Genomic DNA, 18,413 nt, shown 5'->3' with positions numbered 1-18,413 from the left:
TCAGCAGCACTGAGTTCACCTCTACATTATAAAGAAGTATCACTGATGGAATAGTGGTGCCCCATTCCACAGATTGAAACAGGAATATAGAAAAGAGGCACCACCCGAAGAGGGGGGAATTCCTTCTTTCTTCCAACCAAGTTCTATTTCTATCATGTGCATGTTTGGGGCACCTTGTCTCAGCACTCTCTATGAGAGATTTTTAGCATCTGTCTGGAAATGGTTCACTAGTGCGCGTACATTTTAATTAAATAGACAACTGCTTTTAAGATTAGACTTAATTTCAATGTAACATAAATCTTGGTCAAGTAGATATCTTCAGACATTTATGGCCAATTCTGCCGCATAGGCGAAATCTTCTTGAGCTCTGTTTCGTGGGAGCGTAGCATCTGCTAACTATCAAGAGGCTAGGGAAAGCCTTTTATGATGACTGTTTCCTGGGGGGATACATAGGGGAAAAAACTTAATTTTTCAACATCCGTTCCTTTAAATTTTATATTAGCTGCACATTTACAACTAATGGTCTGGTTTTACAATGATAACTTAGAGCTGGGGAAAATGTATTTTCTTCTCAACCACTTAAAAGTAGACAATCACCCTGGTCCAATATCTTTGGTGGTGGGACAGCTTTCCAGTCTACTCCCAAGGTAAAATTTATTTAAGGAAACTTGAAATGGTCACGTCTTTTCTAATATGTCTGATGCCTCCGTCTAAATGTAAATACTGTTTTTTATACATTGTTATGGACCATAAAAAAACTGTTGTTTTTATTACTTCCAGAATTAAACCAAATCAAGATTCTCCTACCTAAAAAGGTCTTAGCTCAGCATCTAATTAGCAGGAAGCTGTTCTTTGGTGGTCTCCTGGGCAAGTACAGGAATATAATCAAGCATTTAGGACGCGGTCATCTGGTGTGCAGACCTGTGGTTCAGTTTATTACTAAGCTACAGTCACTAGAATCACGGATTCTAGTCCTAGGGTAACTTTTAACCTCCCAAGAATAATTTATTTTTGTGGGTTGCGCTTGGGCAATATTACTCTCCTGAGTACAGTAAGGGACACTATTATAGGCATACAACACTCACTATTTTATTTATTTGAGATTGTGGCTGAAAACATCGTTAATTGCATGATGAACTCCTTAAACTAATATTTAGAAAGCAAACAGTATGATACCAAGCACTTTTCCCACATTACCTCATTTAAACATTCCAGCGATGCCGTGAGGAGAACACATTTAGTCTCATTTTGCCTGTAGAAAACAACAGCTTAGAAAGACCCAAAGACTTGCTCAAGTTCGGGAGCTAGGAAATAAAATAATCAAGGCTTGAACCCAAGTCTACCTGATGCCAAAAGCCAGCTGTGCAACTATATGAGACGCTCCTGGAAATTTTGTCTTAGGCCTAGGTACTTAAGGAGACTCTAATTTTTCTGGTCAACAGCATGATTTTCCTTGTGAATAAGGAAATCAAACAATCTACATGGGTTCCCTTATTAATTTGACCACTACTAAGCTCACCTTTTTTAAAAAAAACAAGCTATTTCATTGTTTTCCTTTCTAAGTCTCCTTAGGAAAATGTCAAGCTATTAGAGAAAAATACAAAGTGCAAAGTTTTAAAAACTAACAAAGTTCTAATACCCAGAAACAATTTAATTCTTGAAAATCAGCTCCTTCTAAAAAGTAAAATATCTGACACCATGCAATGTTGGTAAGAGAGAGGCCAGACAGTTCATTCACATCGTGCTAGTGCAACAGCAAATAGGGGGAGCTTCCTGGGAAGCCATGTAGCAGCGAACTAAAGAGTTTTCAGCCGAAACTGGTTTGGCTCAGTGGATAGAGCGTCGGCCTGCGGACTGAAGGGTCCCAGGTTCGATTCTGGTCAAGGGCATGTACCTGGGTTGCGGGCATATCCCCAGTGGGAGATGTGCAGGAGGCAGCTGATCGATGTTTCTCTCTCATCGATGTTGCTAACTCTCTATCTCTCTCCCTTCCTCTCTGTAAAAAATCAATAAAATATATTTAAAAAAAGAAAAGAGAGTTTTGAAATGTCCATCCTTTGACTTAGCAATCGCTCTTCAAGGACCCTGTCCTACACAATCAGAGAAAGGGGCAAACATTTATAATGTTCATAAATTATTTTATAAATTTATAAATATTATTTATAAAGAATACAAGTTAAAACAAAAAATGCCCAAAAGTAGACAAAAATTTAAATTATGATATAACAATAAAACTCACACTTCATTAAAAATTAAATTACTTACGATATAATTTAAGTGAATAAAACAAGCCACAATATAATTATTATGCAATAGTATTGTTTTTAATAAAGTTATTTACTATAACAATGAATATTAGTATATTGATATTGCTACTAATATTAGTAATAAATATTAACATAGCAATGACATTATCAACATAGTAAATATATTGATCAATTAATACATATATTAAATGTTATAGGCATATGTTGATATTAATATATTTCTGTTGCTATTACTATATTGATCAAATATTAACATGTTGATATATTTATATTGGTTTCATAATATCTAACAAATTGAGTTTTTCCCTCTATGCCAGGCCACGTGCTAAAACCTTTTTTTGTGATTTATTCCATTTAGTCTTTATAACAATAAGTACTCTTATTGTTTCTTTTTTTTTACTTTAAAAACTATTTCAAAATAACTTCTCCCAGAGAATTTTCAAGAATACTACAAGTACTCTTTTATACCCTTCACTTGGATTTATCAAATAACATTTTGTCACATTGCTTTATCTTCTCTCTTTCTGTCTCTGTCTCTCTCTCCAAACACACACATACATTTTCTGACCAACTTGGGTAAATCGCATACATCGTGCCCCTTTACTCCTAAGTACTTCATTTTATTTCCTTAGAACAAGAGCATTTTGTTTTATAAGCTCAGTATAATCAAATTAGAAAACTTCATGCTTATTCAATAATATTTAATATACTCCATTGCCCCAATAGTGCTCTTCATAACAAATTTTTTCAGATCCAAGATCCAATCCAGGATCACTCAGTCTATTCAGATGTTATGTCTCTTTAGTTTCCTTTAATCTGAAACAGTTCGTCAACTTTTGCTTTTCATAACACTGACATTTTTTAAGTGGGTGGACCATGCATTTTTTAGACTTCCCCTCATTTTGTGTTTATCGTTATTTTTGGCAAAAGCACTATATATGTGATATTGTGTCCTTCTCAGTGCATTGCTTCAGGAGGTACCGGAAGTTCATTTATCACATTAGTGGTGATGTTAAATATGTATGAAGCCATTAGGTATTGTTCGCCAAGTTTTTCTACTGCAAAGATAGCTCTCATTTTTTATTTTTGGAGAGTATATATATATATATATATATATATATACATATATATGCATCACCTCATCAAAACTTACTGTAGTAATACTTATAAATATTTGTCTGAATCAATTTTTTTTCAATTACAGGTTACTTTCAATATTATTTTGTTTTAGTTTCAGTTGTACAGCACAGTGGTTAGACAATCATATAATTTACAAAGTGTTCCCCTGATATTTCCAGTACCCAACTAGCACCATACATACTTAATGCAATATTACTAACTGTATTTACTATGCTGTACTTTACATTCCTGTGGCTATTTTATTAAATTGATTTTATAGGGAGAGGAGGAGAGTGAGAGAAACATCAATGTGAGAAAGAAACATTGATCCGTTGCCTCCCGCATGCACCCTGACAAGGATTGAACCCACAACCTGGGTATGTACCCTGACCAAAAATCAAACCCATGATCTTTCAGTATACTCGATGACAGCCCAACCAACTAAGCCACACCAGCCCAGGGCACCATGACTATTTTTTAACTATCCATTTGTACTTTTTAATCCCTTCAGCTCTTTCTCCAGTCCCCAACTTACCTACTCTCTGGCAACCACCAGTTTGCTGTATCTGAGTCTATTTCAATTTTGTTGATTCATTTATTTTGTTCTTTAGATTCTACATATAAGTAAAAGCATATGGTATTTATCTTTCTCTGACTGACTTATTTCATGGAGCACAGAAACACAAATTAAAACCACAATGAGCCATCACCTCGCACCTGTCAGAATGGCTACCATCAATACATGTACAAATGACAAGGGCTAGCGAGGATGTGGAGAAAAGGGAACCCTAGTTCACTGCTGGTGGAAATGCAGACTGCTATAGTCAATATAGAAAACAGTATGGAGTTCCCTCAAAAAAATTAAAAATAGTACTGTGTTATGACCCAGCAACTCCACATCGGGGGATTTATCCAGAGAAAAATCAAAGCACTAATTTGAAAGAATTAATGCACCCCATGTTCATTGCAGTGTTATTTACAATAGATATGAAAGCAACCCAAGTGGCCACCAATGGATTAGTGGATAAAAAAGTGGTGATATATATATATATATATATACATATATATATATATATATATATATATATAAAATGAAATATTACTCAGCCATAAAAAAAGAAGAAATCATACTATTTGCTTCAGCATGGATGGACCTAGAGAGCATTATGAAATAGTTACTATTATAATGGTCACAAAATGGTGTTCTACCTCTATCATTCCTTTCTCCGTGAAGGAAACATTTTTTAAAATTTACTTAATTGTTTCTCTGCTTATTATTATCATGAACTCACAATTTCTACTTTATTCGATGAGTTATATAAATCATTATTTTCTTTTTTTTCATAGGTCCTGTGATGGTTAATTTGGCATTAAGTTGACTGGGCCAGGTGCTGCCCACATATTTGGGCAAGCATTATTCTGGGAGTTTCTCTAAGGGTGTTTTGAATGAGATTAGCATTTACATCAATAGACTGAATAGAGCAGATTGCCCTCCATAATGTGGGTAGGCCACATCCAATCATTTGAAGGCTTAAATAGAACAAAAATGCTGACCCTCCCCCCAGTAAGGAGAATTCTTCCTGCCTAATGAATATTTTTTCATGTGTTTAATGGCCACTTTTATATTTTTTTATCTTTCACTCATTTTTCTATCAAGTTTTTGTTATCATTTCTCTTTAGCATATGAGATAACAGACAGGGAAGAGAACTAACCCAGCATCATATATGGGGAACTGCTGGAGCTGAAATTGGATATGGACTATAAGGGAGAAAGCTACACACACACACACACACACACACACACACACACACACACACACACTTTAGATAACTCTCCCAGGATGAGTGGCCATGGCAAAACAGCTTTTTGAAGATGCAAAGGGGGAAAATCCACACTGTACCCCAATGACTAGGAATCCACATTGGAGTCATACAGAGTTAGCAGCTTTTTCTGAGGAAATGCCGTTCAAATGTCTCCTGACTTTTAGAGTTATTTTGTTTTATATTTCTGATCCAAAGCTGTATTATACAGCAAATTATTCTTCAAAATTATTACAATTAGTTGCAACCTGTATTTCTTTTTCTCAGCCAGCACAGTGTGATCCACCATAGAAGTTGGGGGAAAGGAATATAGGAGTGAAATAACCAAGTCAGAACCATTTGCTGTCTTTTTGAGGGGCTGAAGGACGACTAAGGAGAGCTATCAAATAGATGACTCTTCCCCTGTACCTCTAAACACAGAAACAATTTCCGGAAAACACAGAGTTCCCTCCTTGGGTTGTTTCCTTGTTCTTTTAGGTAGTATCACCATTAAGTGTGAAGTAAATTGTGTTCTTAAGGCCTCTCAATCAAACCACTTAAGACTCAAAGTGGAATAGGAATCATTCTAGGCTGGAAAATACACTTTTTTTAAAATGTCCTTCCAATAACTAAACGCCACTTATTTGCATTCCCCTCCTTGGGAATTTTTTGTCAGCTAAGGAAATGCATTTGATGGGCGCTGCAAACTCCTTAAGCAATGTAAAGTTTATTTTCAGTGTTTGCAGCAGATCATTGGACATCGAAGATTCATTGCACTAATTACAAGGAACCTTTTTTTCAATTCTGTGTAATTTGAAAAGCTGTACAATGTGTGCTGATGCAAGCCTTTTTCAGTTCAAGAGAATAAATGTTTACAGATACTTAAAAAATATTTAAGATAACTCAAGTATATTTTTGTTGTTGTTTTGGATCTTTGGACTTAACTCTCCAAATTTTCTGTCATAATAAACATATATTACTTCGATAATTAAGAGAGAAAATGAAGTAAGTTTTAAAAAAAAAGTGGAAGAAACCAGCAGCTCCTTAAGTCACAACAACTTTCAAGTCTGCCGGCATCATCTGTACCTTGAGGTGGGCACAGTCAGGCGGGCAGGCTGCCAGCTGCCAGAGGCTGTAGGAATTCACCGTATTTGTTTTTACTTTAAATGAAAAAGGGGAAACAATGAGAAATAAGAAGAAAATATTGATTAGGTGACATTTCAGAAGACTCAGATTGCACACTGAAACCAAGGCGCAAATGGGGAACCATAGGAACACCTCCTAAAATCAGTGACTTGAGATTCATAAGAGAAATGAGAGGAGGAGAGAAAGCTCACCCGGAAGACAAGTCTCAGAGACTGTTGCAGGCTCTCGGATGTGACTACGCGGGTGAGGTTTTCAGCAGAGAAGAATGTAGAAATAATGCAACCAACCTGATACCTCAGAGAATGGAAGAACGGCAAAGTCTGTGGAGGTGAGTTATAAATTGGCTTTTCTGCTACGCAGTGATTCTCAGCCCTGACAGAAGTGCAGAAAGATTAACATCACCAGGGGAACCTTTAAACCAAGTGGATGCCTGGGCCCAACTGTAGGAAATGAAATCAGAATCTCAGAGGCAGGATGCTGGAATCTTGTTAAGAACCACAGGTGTAGCCACTGTACAGAGGTACCTTTTTGGAAGTTTTTAGATTTTCTTCTGAGGATAAGAGTAAGAGATCAGCTCTGTCATTTAACTCAACAGGTCTACCCATCAGTACATATAAAAAAACTATATTACCATCATTATTACCATCATCATCATCACCATCATCATGGATCCCAACTAGGGAATACCGTACTATGTCCCAGGTCCTATGCCAGGGACTTTATACTCTTTACATGTCCTCATCTTCACAGCAACTCTTCAGGGTAGACATTACTGTTTTTATGTACAGAAAGATTACAAGATATACCTAAGTTTACTCTTGGCATACTTCCCATCCCAGTCAGTTTTGTGATTGTACCACATTGTTCACATTTATCAACATCACCAACTACACTTATTATGTAATACAGCGACTCCATTTCTAGATACACACCCAAGAGCACTGAGCATCTGTATTTAAAAAACAGATTTCTACAAGAATATTCCTAGTAATGATGGCACCTCCATTTATAATAGCCCCAAAGTAGAAACAACACAAATGTTCACTAGCAAAAGAAAGGATAAACAAATTGTGGGATATCTACACCAAGCAATACTGCTTAGCTATTAAAAAGAACAAACTCCCAAACTAATACACACAGCAACATGGATGGATTTCAAAAACATTCCCTTGAACAAAAGAAGGCAGACATGAAAGAGCACATACTGTATGATTCCATTTATATAAATTTTGAAAGACAAAATTAATCCATAGTGCTAAATTAGAATAGTGGTTACACTTGGCAGGGAGGGGCAGGTATATGGTCACATAGGTATATACATATATAAAAATTAATGAGTTACACATTTGAGATTTGTGCATTTTACTATATGTAAAGGAGAACTCCACCAAGCACAGTAATTTTTTAAAATTTTTAAAAGCTTACCCAAGGCCACAAAGCTAGCGGCTGAGCCAAAATCAGAACTTAGGCTTGTCTGAGACAAAGCCTATGATCTATTAATTGGGCATATTATTTCCCTAAATATGTATTTGTTGTTCCTATTCAAATATCACAGTTACTCAACAGAACTAAAAACAACCCAAATGCTTAAACAGGAGAATGAATAGCATGGTATGCACACATAATAAAATATAATTCAGCCACAATTTGGCCCAGCCGATGTGGATCAGTGGTTGAACTTCAACCTATGAACCAGGAGGTCACAGTTTGATTGCCAGTCAAGGTACACGCCCGGGTTGTGGGCTCGATCCCATGGGGTGCATTCAGGAGGCAGCCAATCAATGATTCTCTCTCATCATCGATGTTTCTATCTCTCCTTTCCTCTTCCTTCTTCTCTCTGAAATCAATTTTTTTTAAAAAACTATAAAAACTCCTAATTTGTTACAACCAAGGGATTGTGGGTGATTTTTTAAAGTTCCATTTCCATCATTGTTACAAGACTGTCTTGACAATGAATTATAAAGGACTCTATAAAATCATGTCATCTTTACAATGAAATAAAACAACAGCTCATGTCTAAAAAAGATACCACCCTATTATACTATCCAGAATTATGCTGGAGGATGAGTGGGCTGTGAAATATACCTAATACTTCCAGTACCTGAAGTTTTTCCGGTGGGACCAAATTTGGAGAAAATTACCTCTAATGTAAAAGTTAATGATGACAGAATATGCAATTAATATGTAAAAAAAAGTAAAAAGAAAGAAATAAGAATCAAGTATTTTAAAGGTGCCAAAGAGCCAGTTCCAGTATGTTATATATGAATATACATTTTTAATAAGCAGTATGAGTTATTATTTATTGCTTGTATTTGTGAACAGTTAGAGGACAAGGTCAATTCTAATTTGTTTAATACAAGTTCAATTTTTTGGGTTTATGTTTTAGTCAAGAGAAGCATAATATATCTGTATTATTGATTTAAAACAATGGTGTATCCTTGTTCAAACATGGCAGATTAAACACATTTTGCTCTGCTTCTTTCCCAAATCATACAAAATGTCAGTAAGAGAATAAAAAGAGCCCTAGCCAGTTTGGCTCAGTGGATAGAGAGATGGCCTGAGGACTGAAGGGTCCCTAGTTCAATTTCAGTCAAGGGCACATACTTTGGTTGCAGGCTCCTCCTGGCCCTGGTCGGTGCATGTGCGGGAGGCAACCAGTCAATGTGTGTGTCTCTCTCTGTCTCTCCCCCTCCCTTTTATTTTCTCTAAAAATCAATGGGAAAATATCTTCAGATGAGCATTAACAAAACAAACAAACAAAAAGAATAAAAAGACACAAGTCTGCTCAGCCAAACAGAATACCTGTGGTAAGATAACAAAAGATGAGTCTAAGAACCGATGGATAAACAAAATGTGGCATACCCATACTACAAAATATTACTCAGCCATAAAAACATATGAATAATAGAGGTGGTAGAGAGGGTATGGAAATGCAGCCTCCAGATATGCTGAATAAACTAAGAGATGCCTAGCTAACTGATAAGCATAACAATCATTTTCTACTTACTGAATTACTAGTAGTTCTGGCAAGTTTTATGTACCTGATTTAATTATTTTTATGGGAAAACATACTACAATAAAACTAGGTACCAATAAATATTTCTCCTACTATACATGTAAAATTATCTTTGTTGTAGTTAAGTTAGGAACAACTGCCTATTTCAACAAATACAAAGAAAAAAGAGCAAAAATAGCCTGCTCCGTCAGGGTCGGTTCTGCACACAAATTGAAAGAATCACTAGTAGAATTTATGAAATACGTAGTCCTCGAGGCACAGGCTTTAAAAATCTCTCTCAGATGGAGACAACAAAAACCCTTAAGCATCTAGCAACGGATTATACTTTGATTTCTACAGATCATAAACTTGCATCACGTGTGTAGTTACATAGACAGTATCAAAGACCTTTTAGTCACGATGACGGATGTGACCTTGGCTTCAGTCTCTTTGGTGACATACAGGGATTCCTTGCTTCTAGGTACTGGTATTCTCCTCATTGTTTTGTCATTCAGTGAAAAATGGTACAATCTATTATTTAAAAAAAATTAATGAAGGTAGATCAGCTGAACACCTGAAGGAGGGACAGCCAGACTTTTTCCCAGCCTGCAGAATTTCATGTAATAATTGGAGTTTCGGGACATTCAGAACTGCTAGCATGGATGGAATACGGTGGCTACTTTTCATTACAAAACAGTCTGTGAACAAACTGAGTTAGAAAACATATGCAAAATAAAATGCAGACTTGCCAGAAATCCCCACTTCTTCACTCAAAATGTATTTATGTATGTACATATGCATGTCCACCTTCTTCCAGAAAGAATTTAATGTATCCTTGACATTTCTCCATCTGTACAAAGCAATTCATTCTAAGTTCTTTCCACAAACTGCAAATATTTACTTCTATCCACAACCAAGGGAAATGTGGCAGTATCCAAATCTTCTGGAAGTTTACTCTCTTGGAAGAAAATGTTTTGTCTTTCTAAATAAAGAAAGCCAAAGAATGGAAAACTTTGAAGAGGTGGGGAGTGTTGGAGATGTTGGCTACTATTGTGAGAAGAAAAATCTTTGAAGAACTTGGGAAATTAATAAGAGCCATTATCAGATGGATATAGGACCCTTACAAATTTAATATGTAGAATCTATTTCCAAATTGAATACATTGTAGAGTCTACATATGCTTCCTAAAAGGGGGAGGGGGGAGAGCGGGGAGGTGGTTTAAAGAAAATAATCCCTGAGAATTAGTAAAAATTCCCAGGAGATCTTCAGACCTCCAAAGACTATGGAAGTGGTAGTGTCCAAGCCTATGTCTTTAAAGAGTAAAGGACAACTAGCAAATATCCGGGTTATAATGGAATATAGAGAACATTACATACACTAAGGAATGTACATATATATGATCTACTGAGGGAAATAGGAAGGACCAGGGAAGGGTGGAAAGGTCTATGGCTATGAGCTGATGGTAGGATCTGCCCGCTGGATGGGTTCACAGTCCTCTTTTAGTCCCCTCGTCTTCTCTCCAGCCCTTCGTGACTGCCCCTTCATTCTGGGTGTGGGCCTGGAACCTTAGACTGGAGCCTGCGTTCTCTGCCCCGTCTTCTGAGACAGCAGTGCCTCGGGTGATGGAGAATGTCGGCAGGTTTCTTCTGTTTCTCAGTGAGCCTTGGGAATTTGGTTCCATCTTTATTTTTTGTGTGGGGTTCGGGTCTTCTTTTTGTCCTGTGATTGCATTCAGTAGACTTCAACATTTAAAAAAGACTGTGCTGCCAATCAGGTAGGGAATCTCTAGGTCCAGTTCACAGACTGACTTTTGATTTTTTTTTTTCTTTCTTCACATTAAAAAAAAAATCATTAAAACAGACAGACATCAGGAATGAAACCTCAGGGAAAGATTAGGACAGGGCAAGGGAGAGAATGGGAATCAGAGCCTCTTTCAAAAGCTCACACACAGACCATCTACCTGAGTGTAGTAGGGGCTCTAGAAAAATCCCAAATACCATGATTTTGGGACCAGAGATTAGCTTATTAGGGGAATTCAGGTGAACAGGTCCTCAGCATTGCTCATCAGCCATCTTCCCACATCAGGTATCTGCGCCAAGCCGCCTTGTTCTCTTAAGGTTGATCTGTGCGCAATTCCGTTTTCTGACGACAATTAGAGAAAGAGACTGAAGGAAGAAAACACTAAAGAAAAATATCGTAATGTTTACACATAGAAAGTAATGACAAATCTTCTGAAAAGGGGCAGAGCTGTTGATGCCAAATGTTGTGAGGGAGCGGAGAGAGGAAAAATCCATGAAACTATCCAGAGAAGGTAGCATTAGGTGAGATGTCTCCCTACCGTAATTGCTAAATTAACAAGCCAACTGCTAACAAAATAGCAGAAGCAGTTTCTAAGACAGACTGACTAATAAATCAGACTGACTAATAAATCCTCTGCCTTGCAGAACTTTTTTTGAAATAGGTCGGTTTCTTGAAGCTCTTTGGACTTCCTGTCCATAGCTTTTTATCTTGGGGGTGGGGGGGGTGGTCACTAATCCAGTGATAATCAAAACCTATTCCAAAGAACTCTAGAAAAAGGAGGCTCTAGTCTCTTCAAAGAGACACAGTCTGGTTGCAGAGATGGAGCAAGCTCACATGAAAGCTGGACTTGTGTGTCTGTGCCTAATACCTCACCATGGTCGACAAACTGCGGCTCGCGAGTCACGTGCGGCTCTTTGGCCCCTTGAGTGTGGTTCTTCCTAGGCCTTAGGAGTACCCTAATTAAGTTAATAACAATGTACCTACCTATATAGTTTAAGTTTAAAAAATTTGGCTCCCAAAAGAAATTTCAATCGTACTATTGATATTTGGCTCTGTTGACTAATGAGTTTGCCGACCACTGACCTAGGACATTACAGCTCACTCTTTATAAAGTGGAGGATGGAATTCATGCTGCAGCTTTAACAGGTACTTTCAGGTGTCAGTGGTCTAGAATCAAAACCCCATTCACCCTTTGCTGAATAAAATGGAGTGATTTAATAATCCTGAAGATGATGATGATAGCAATAACATTAGAATGACCTGCTATTTACCCAGGGTACACTGCACATATGCATATCATCTTCCCAACAACACATGCACTATTTCCTTTTCACAGATGAGGAAACCATCTGAGAGTGACTGAATAATTTACCCAGCGTCACACAGCAGGAAAGTGGCAAAACCAGGGTTGGGATTCATGTTTTCCAATCAGTGGTTCGTGAAATGTACTGCTTCCCATCTGTGTGATCTTGGGCATGTTGCACACACCTGGGAGACAGAGTCTCCTTTCTCTGTAAAATGGCCTAAAAATATTAATGAATTATTGTAAGGACAAAAAAATTAATACATCTGAAGGGGCTCAGAAAGTGGTAGAATGCTATCATTATATAACTTAATATTATAAAGAAAGCTTTCAAATAAATTTCCAAACTCATTTTTGGGCTGTTTTATGTCAAAGCAGGCCTGGATTCCACATATTAGAACTCGTTGGTGACACAGTGCTTTACATGTTCAACAATTTTATTGCATTTGCCATGAGATGATTGGGTCCTTCGTTTGGGAAACATTGACAGAGCTGGTTCATGTGTCAAGCAGACTGCTGGGTGCTGGCTGCAAGATGGGGCGTATACAGTCACCACGTCTGCCTTCATGGAGTTCATACATCCATGGGGGGAGATCAGAATTAAATACACAAACATGGAAAAATACAAATATAGTTGCAGTTTTGTATTAGCCCTTTAAAAAGGAAAAATGCCATTATGAGATAAAACCAAGAGAGGAGGCATAATTAAATGGGGCAGAAAGTAAGAATGAATAGGAATTAATTGGGTGCAACCAGACTGTATCTCTTTGAAGAGACAGAGCCTCCATTTTCTAGAGTTCTTTGGACACAGGTTTTATTTACCAATGGATTAGTAATACCCCCCCAAAATAAAAAGCCATCAACAGGAAGTCCAAAGGGCTTCAAGAAACTGACGTATTTCAGGAAAAACTCTGCGAGACAGATGATTCAAATCAGAGCCAAAAGCTTCTGGCTCTGTACTCAGAACTTTTTAAACCTTAGGCCAGGAAAACCAAACAGACCTGTGTCCCATTTCTGGAAAGAAATCAACTCTCTGATGAGTAGACTGTTAGGCAAGGTGCCACAAACAACAGTCATGGTTCTTGCTGTTGTTCAGGCCGGCCTGGTTAGGCCCTCATAGAGCAGGGATGACCCTGTCACAGGGAACTCAGTGAAGTGAGGAGGACAGATGGTAATAATTAGGAGGCCGGGTGACAGGGGTGAGACCTGAGGTTTACGTTTTCATCATCCCCTAGATGCTATCTGGTATAACCACGGTAAATTGCATAGAACTGATCCTTTTCAAAGGGGTTATAAGGGTACCCGGTTTCTTCCTCAGGCTATGACTTCAACATCCTTATCTATATGAATAAAGGTCCCTGGTTTTAATCCTATGAGAATGGCCACATCATTTCCTGTTTGCAGCCCAGCTGAACACAATGGCTGGGATTCAGAGCTCCATCTGCCTCACAACAGCAAGTCTCCTGTCTTGACCGACCCTTTCAGGAGGTCCCTGGCCATTGTGTTTTCACACTGAAAAGCGAAAAGATCTTTATTGCAGTAGGAAGATTGCTCAGATATGGTGAAGGCACTAAAAGCAGGGAATGTGGGGCCAAACTGTCAGTGACAAGAAACCAAGTTTATTATTAATTGAATCTCTGCAGTATTGCTTCAGAACATCATGTCTTCATCATAAAAATAACAGCTGCTATGCTGGAAAAACAGCTAATATGTCTTGAAATAATATAGGCAATATTTATTTAACACTTACCCTTTGCCAAGCACAGTGCTAGATTTTGGAAAAATTAACTCTTGGATCTTTATCATCGCCAGGTGAAGTAGGTACTATAATGATCTCCATTTCACAGATGAAAAAAAGAGACTCAGAGAAGTTAGGCAATCGTTCTGAGGTCACACAGCTAGTTAGCAACAGAAGAGATAACAAAGCTCCATGCTTTAAGAAAATGGGTGCCTGCCATTTACTGCGGATGACTGTTAAGAGAAAATCAGCTCTTGTGAGTTTGTCTTGCCTAATTTCCTTTGAAAAGAAAACCAATATTTACAGTATAAAGGGGGTTTGCTGACCCATAGCTCTGTAATGAGCTCTTTTTTTTTCTTTTTTTTTTTTACAATCCTAGGAAGTAGGTACTATTTTTGCCTTTGTATACATGAAAAAAAACTGAAGTTCAGAGGAGGTAAGTAATTTGCCCAACATCATTCAGCAAATGTGTAATGGAGCCTGGATTGAGATGTAGGTCTGAACCCAAAAAACCATGCCTTTCTTACCCACCAAGTAATGGCCATGACCCCACATTGCTCAAACCAATTTATTATTTCCTTTACTTTTACTCACTAGAGCAGCGGTTCTCAACCTGTGGGTCACGACCCCTTTGGGGGTGGAATGACCCTTTCACAGGGGTTGCCTAAGACTATCGGAAAAACATATATAATTACATATTGTTTTTGTGATTAATCACTATGCTTTAACTATTTCATTGTTCAATTTGTAACAATGAAATTGGGGGTCACCACAACATGAGGAACTGTATTAAAGGGTCGCGGCATTAGGAAGGTTGAGAACCACTGCACTAGAGTGTAGCAGGGATTCCCACTGGGGGCCAGACTTCTATCTACAGTCTTATTTGCACCAGTAATGGAACTGTCTGTTCTCTGTCACACACAAAAAACAACCCATCATAATTCCATGAAGAGCTGCTGGGACTTTATTTATTCCCAGCTTCTCATCCTTTTTATGGATGCAGCAGAAATTCCCATCTTTAGTCCCCAAGTAAAATATTCAACTGAGATTTCAAGTATGGAGAAATCAAAGACCTCGCATACACACACGTATATCATGCCTCCCTATGAGTTCTCAGAGTGCTCCTCCCGAGGGGCATAAAGAACTCAGCCATGGTTATCTCACATTTGGCAAGGGCTAGAGGGCACTGTCTTTTCCAGACAAAAGCCAGACCAGGCAAAGCACAGAATGGGAATGTCTGTAAAAACCTGTGTCAGAAAAATAAAGTGTTCTTATCACTGAAGTGTTAGGGGCTTTAAAAAATCTGACTTAGCTCAAAATACCAGAAAACAAAACACAATAGAATCCTGAAACCTAGCTGGTTTGGCTCAGTGGATAAAGCATTGGCCGGCCGACGGAAGGGTCCCAGGTTCGAATCCGGTCAGGGGCACATTCCTGGCTTGTGGGCTCAATCCCCAGTAGAGGGTGTGCAGGAGGAAGCCAATCAAAGATTCTCTGATCACTCATGTTTCTGTCTCTCTTTCCCACTCGCTTCCTCTCTGAAACCAATAAAAATATATTTAACAACAACAACAACAAAATAGAATCCTGAAACAGTTCAGGATGGAGCACTGTCATAAATAAATACTTGCATATGGCTGGCCCCATGCTCTGTCTAGATTTAAGGAGAAAGACAAGAATTTACTGGCAGAGTCAGGCTCATTTGATAGCTTCGATAGGAAGGGGGCAACGTTTATCTCCCTAACCTCTCATTTGCAGTTTTTCTGGTCATAGGTACTCTGAACTTCAAGATTTCTTTTCTACTCCTTCAATCAAAATGAACTCTCAAAGAAAGAATAGCTGTCTATTCATTTCCATTAAGTAAAAATTAATGATATGGCTCTATATGCTACCAATTCTAGGGGTTTCTGCCTCACAACCAGAGGCAAATACATTAGTTATATATTTTTAATTGCCTCCTAATTTTGTTCCTTTATGGAGAAGCTAGTTTTTCTTCCTGGTTGCCTTTCACCATGAAGCCAAATAAGCCATGATGCAGGAAAGAAAAGTCCCAGCCAGCCAGAGAAGAGGCACAAAAACATCTGTCCTTTCTACACCAAGGCCTGGTGGGAAGATGGAGGAAAACGAAGGTAAAGTGAGAAAGTTAGGCTCCAGATGCCTTTTCCTCTTCTGCCAGCTACATCCAAGATGAGCTTACTTGAGAAACATCCAGAACACTGGGGTGGTGGCCCATCCTACTCAAGCATTGTGTTGGGGAGACCGTGGGCCCAGAAATGAACCATAGCCTGGAGAGCTATGCATAATATTTAACAGTGTAAGAAAAGGCAGGGGTGGGGGGCGTGGTTGATGTATCAGTAGGAACTTCTAGGCCCAGGCATAAAAAGACTCTTTAAATTATTATAGCAGGCTGGATTTCCTGGTGGGCTGGCTATAAGAAAGTATCAATAACCATCACTTTTGACCTATAGCAATCTTGCATGGTTCTACCGGAAAAAAAATGGAGTGGGGTTTCATAATGAAGATGAGGTTAGTGAAACTACATTTCATTTCTTTGCACATGTGTATAGCGAGATTAAGTGATTCCAATTTTAAAATGTTTATCTGTGGCTCCCACTGTGACGAATGCTGAGGACCCCGAGACGGCTAAGTCACGATTATCATCCTCATAACCTGGGGTAGCTGAAGAAGACAGACAGGAAACAGCGAAAGATTCAGCCACAGAAACTGTTCAACATGCAGAGCTTGGGTAGGGAAGGTGGAATGATTAGCTTCTTAAAAGGGCAAAAGGGGTCAGAGGACCAGCTCTGGAAGCTGTAATATCTGTGCTGAGTGTGCAGACGTCAGCCAGGCATTTGCACAGAGAAAGACATTCCAGGCAGAGTGGGTCAGGAGAACAAAACCACTCAGGGCATTGAGTCCAAATAACTCTTCACACGGAGCCTCAGAACAGCTCAGAAGGAGAGAAGGAGCAATGTGTCAGAAGCCATTTCCAGGGAATACAGGAATAGTCCTCATGTGTTATTTTTCTTTTTTAATTTTTTTTATTGATTCAGAGAGAGGAAAGGGAGAGAGAGAAACAGCAATGAGCGAGAAATATCAATTGACTGGCCCCTGCACGTCCCTCACTGAGGATCAGCCTGCAACCTGGGCATGTACCCTGACCGGGAATCGAACAGGCGACCTCCTTCCTGGTGCACGGATGAACCACTGGGCCGCACTGGCTGGATATCTTTTATCCACTCACTTAAAATCCTAGAAAAATGGCACTCAAAGAAAGTACCACAGCAGAGCAGACGGGGAAGGCAATTTAAGTGCATCGGTTTCAGGTAACCTCACCCAATTCAAGAAACAACATGGGGAAGCTCCAAGCCCTGGCCACTCTCTCTTTCCCTTTAATCACTCATCTTAACTCAGCTTTCCGAAGAAAAACCACAATCAAGTTCAAATAAATAAATAAAAGTGCTCTCTGGTGAGTGCCAGAAAGGCATTTGTTCCAGTTTGTTTCAAAATATCAAGATCATTAGGCTCATGTGGCCCCATGACCTAAGGCAAGAGCAGAGAGAGTTTCTTCTGTTCTTTTTCAAAACCATTTCCATTTATCTGGGGGCTGAGATGCTCAGGGTGATAGGTGAAGAATGTTTGCTAATGTGTCACACGGTTGAGTGCTTAAAAAAATTCTTTCCAATCTGCCTAGCTGATCATAGCTAAGATTATTTATGAGATAGACATAATTTTTACAATTATATATTTCCGTGGTTACATACAATCCTCATTAATGAATATTTATGGACAATTCTCACATCATCTGCTAGATACAATAACTAAGGAATGTGTTAACCCTTAGCACTAATAATGTCTTATTTCGTTTCATGTGACAATAAAGACCATAAGAATGTTGTTTGTTCAGAATTAGAACCTTCATTTATTGCCTTTTCTTTATCGTGGGTACTTAACATGCATTTGAACTGTTTATTGTCTATCTTCTCGCAATGGAATGTGGTCTGCGGGGGGGGGGGGGGGGGGGGTCTTGTCTCCTGTCACTCTCTCTCAGCACTTAGAACAGTACCTGGACCGTAGTAAAAGCTTAATAAGCACCTGTAATTCTGCTAAAGAACAGCTGTGGTAGACATATACGAGGTTGGGCTATGGAGTCAGAAACCTGATCCAAATCCTAATGCCACCATGAACTAGTTGTGTAAACTTCGGTGAGCAAATAATATCTGGGAGCCTCTGTTTCTTCATCTT

This window comes from Myotis nattereri (assembly GCF_964212035.1).
Source record: "Myotis nattereri genome assembly, chromosome: 12".
Lineage (NCBI taxonomy): Eukaryota > Metazoa > Chordata > Mammalia > Chiroptera > Vespertilionidae > Myotis > Myotis nattereri.
Note: the sequence above shows the minus strand (reverse complement) of the source record.